Source organism: Arachis duranensis, chromosome 10 (assembly GCF_000817695.3).
Source record: "Arachis duranensis cultivar V14167 chromosome 10, aradu.V14167.gnm2.J7QH, whole genome shotgun sequence".
In the NCBI taxonomy this organism is placed as follows: Eukaryota; Viridiplantae; Streptophyta; class Magnoliopsida; order Fabales; family Fabaceae; genus Arachis; species Arachis duranensis.
The window spans coordinates 26832260-26836670 of NC_029781.3; positions in this window are offsets into that span (position 1 = coordinate 26832260).

Consider the following 4411-nt stretch of genomic DNA (forward strand, 5'->3'; position numbering starts at 1 on the left):
TTGAAGCTCGTCACAGTCATTCAATCATTGAATCCTACTCAGAATACCACAGACAAGGTTTAGACCTTCCGGATTCTCTTGAATGCCCCCATCAATTCTAGCTTATACCACGAAGATTCCAATTAAGGGATCCAAGAGATAAACATTCAAGCCTTGTTTGCTTGTAGAACAGAAGTGGTTGTCAGGCACTCGTTTGTAAGTGAGAATGATGATGAGTGTCACATAATCATCACATTCATCATGTTCTTGGGTGCAAATGAATATCTTAGAACAAGAATAGGCTGAATTGAATAGAAGAACAATAGTAATTGCATTGATACTCGAGGTACAGCAGAGCTCCACACCTTAATGTATGGTGTGTAGAAACTCCACCGTTGAAAATACATAAGAACAAGGTCTAGGCATGGCCGTGAGGCCAGCCTCCCAATGATCTAAGATAGCATAAGAATAGAGATAGCTACCAAGATGAAAAGGTCTTATTTATAAAGAACTAGTAGCCTAAGGTTTACAAAGATGAGTAAATGACATAAAAATCCACTTCCGGGCCCACTTGGTGTGTGCTTGGGCTGAGCATTGAAGCATTTTCGTGTAGAGACTTCTCTTGGAGTTAAACGCCAGCTTTTGTGCCAGTTTGGGCGTTCAACTCCCATTCTTGTGCCAGTTCCGGCGTTTAACGCCGGGCAGTTTTGAGCTGATTTGGAACGCCAGTTTGGACCATCAAATCTCGGGCAAAGTATGGACTATTATATATTGCTAGAAAGCCCAGGATGTCGACTTTCCAACGCCGTTGAGAGCGCGCCAATTGGGCTTCTGTAGCTCCAGAAAATTCACTTTGAGTGTAGGGAGGTCAGAATTCAGCAGCATCTGCAGTCCTTTTCAGCCTCTGAATCAGATTTTTGCTCAGGTCCCTCAATTTCAGCCAGAAAATACCTGAAATCACAGAAAAACACACAAACTCATAGTAAAGTCCAGAAAAATGAATTTTAACTAAAAACTAATAAAAATATACTAAAAACTAACTAAAACATACTAAAAACATACTAAAAACAATGCCAAAAAGCGTACAAATTATCCGCTCATCACGTACCTTCCCTCCTAATTTTACTAAACATCAGAAGGACAAGCTTAAAAGCAAGTCTAAATATTATATATGGATGACCCGTATTTATGGAGGTGTGGTGCTGACCAAATAATTAGAAGATGTGTACCACAATAAGAATTTCAGCCCATTTTAGAAGCCTGCCACTTTTCAGAGAGTGGTGGTCATTTTGGTCCTCAAAGAACTGCTGGAAAAATTTTAGACTATGGATTCTGGTGGCCCACACTATTTAAGGATTCAGCTATTTTTTGTAAATCTTGTTCACCATGTCAGAGGTTTGGTAATATATCCAAGAGGGATGAAATGCCCCCAACAATCCATGTTATTCTGTGAAATTTTTAATGTCTGGGGTATTGACTTCATGGGTCCATTTCTAAACTCTAATGGTTTCTTATATGAACTGTTAGTTGTTGATTACATTTCTAAATGGGTGGAAGCAATTCCTACCCGTACTGATGATGCTAACACTGTTGTCTCTTTTGTTAGAAATCATATTATCTATCGCTTTGGATCACCACGAGCAATCGTGAGTGATCAAGGCACTCACTTTTGCAATAGGAGATTGACAGGCCTACTGAAAAAACATGGCATCACTCACAAGATAGCAATAGCCTACCATCCCCAGACCAATAGGCAAGCCGAGGTGTCTAACAGAAAGATAAAGCGCATATTGCAGAAGATAGTCAAACCTCACCGAAAGGACTGGAGCACCAGACTTGTTGATGCGCTCTGGGCCTACCGGACAGCATACAAGACACCAATCATAATGAGTCCCTTCTGCTTAGTCTACGGAAAGGTGTGCTACCTCTCAGTTGAGATAGTACACAAAGCTTTCTGGGCAATACGAGAATGCAACATGGGATTTGAGAAAGCTTGAGCTGAGAGAAAGTTGCAATTACAGGAGCTATAATGCCTTCGTCTAGAAGCCTATGAGAATTCTAGGCTATACAAGGAAAAGGTGAGGGCTGTACATGACAAGAATATAAAGCACAGGGAGTTCAGACCTGGTGAGTTAGTTCTCCTCTATAAATCCAGGTTGAGACTCATGCCAGGCAAGCTAAGATCTAGATGGGATGGCCCCTATAGGGTGGAAAAGGCTGAACCTTATGGCGTTTTCCATCTACGCCATCCTCAAGCAACAAGATCCTCAAGGTTAATGGTCACCGTCTAAAGCTTTACCATGGTGAAAAGATGAAGGATAACAAGGAACTAGAGATCTTCCTTCTGGAAGATCCATCTTTAGCAGACGACTGAGCTGGTAGACCGTCCAACTTAAGGATGTTAAAGCAAAGTGCTGGGTGGGAGACAACCCACCATGATATGATCGTTCCCTTATCTCTTTTCTAGCTTTAGTTACTGACTCTTCTCACCTTCACTGCTTACATCCACATTCTGCATTTACATCTACATAAATTGCATAAAAAAAACTGAACAGAAAGTTGCATGGGAACAGTGCCAAAAGTGTGCCAATTACACAAGCTTCACCACGCGTACGTGTAGCCCACGCGTACGCGTCATCTGAAAATTTGGCCCCTCACATGTACGCGTCAATGACGTGCACGCATGACCTTGCAAATTTGACGTAAAAGCTGTATTGGCCAAAAGTTGGGCTGGTTTGGTGCTGGCACTGTGCCCAAGGCACAAATTGCATCACGCGTACGCGTCCCTGACGCATGCGCGTCGTTTTCAAATGATATGCTTCCACGTGTGTGCATGCCTAACGCGTACGCGTTATATGGCACTTTGGCACACATCCCAATTCGAATAGAGGGTTGTGCGAGAGCCACGTTGCCCTCGCGCTAGTAGCACGAAACATGGTCATGCGTACGCGCGACCGACGCTCATGCGTCACCTCCCTCTCTACGCATCCCAAGCGTACGCGTGGACCACGTGTACGCGTCATGCGTGCAACATCACCTGAACCCTGCGCAGCCCTGTTTTCTTTTCTTATCTTTTCCCAATCCTAATTTCTTTCTTCTTCTTTCTTCTTCTTTCTTTTCTTCTTCTTCTTCTTCTTCTTCTTCCTTTACTTTTTTCTTCTTCTTTTCTCTTCCCTCATATTATCTCACTCTCACATTCTCAATCATCTCTCTTTCTCACCACCTTCTCAAGGTTCCTTCTTTCTATTTTCCCTATCTTCTTCTTCTTAACTATTTATTTATTTTTGCATTACTCTAATTGGTGTTAGAAAATCTATATGGGTGATTGCTTTCTTCTATAATTGCTTGTGGATTATTATGGAGTTGTTTGACAATTTATATTCATTATTTTTGGGAAGCTTGCATGTTCCAATTTAATTCTTTCCTTATCATATTCAACATGCATACCAAGTGTTTGTGAAAAAGTCCGTATGGCATTGTGCAATTTTAATTGTTCTATCTTTCTACTCTAATGCCGGTTTTTCACAAAAACCTTTCTATATTTTATTAATTTGATATAATTGTCAATAACGTGATTGTTAATTTGTTACAAGTAATAATACATTTTTCGCAATTAATGCTTGATCTATGCTACTCATGCCTTTGCCGGCATGCTAATAAACATCTTGCATTTAATTGCCTTCATCTTTCTTGCTGTATTTCCATTGATGTCCTAATTACATGAAGTCGCGACCGTGTGTTAACGACATCCTTCTTTACCTTGGCAAGATAATCACTTGTAAGGTCCTCTTCCCTGCTCTAACCCTTGGACTTACATGCTACTTCTTTTTTCCCTTTTAGGATGGCCACCAAGAAAGGTAAAGAGAAAGCTGCCCCCAAACCATCGGCAAAGAGAGGAACAAAAAGAGCACTAGCTGTGGAACCATCTTCAACAGCTGTCAAACCATCAACAAAGTGAGTAAAGAGGATCATCAAGGTCAATGAATCTGAAAAAGCCTTTCCAGTAAGGGACACTGTGCGATTCACTAACCGCTACTGTGAGCAGATGTTCCCCATTCTGGCGGCAAGAAACTACAACAATGAGTACCTTCTTATCCTCCCTACCAACATTGTTGACCTGGTAGAACCCTGCATTGAACAACGACACTGGGATTTCTTACGGAAGCAGCCACGATAGGTCAATCTTTCATGGATAGTCGAATTCTACTCCAACTTTCACATGCCAACCCTGCAGTCTGTCTATGTCCGTCAGAAGCAACTCCTCATCTCCGAAAGGGCTATTCAGGAATCTTTAGATCTTTCCCCTGCTCCAGAAGGATTGGACGTATTTCAAGAAGCCTCTCTCAAGCGCTAGCGATAACAAGTTGACTGGGACAACGTTCTCAAAATTATAACACTACCTGGCAGCAAGTAGATCTACAGTTACCATCGA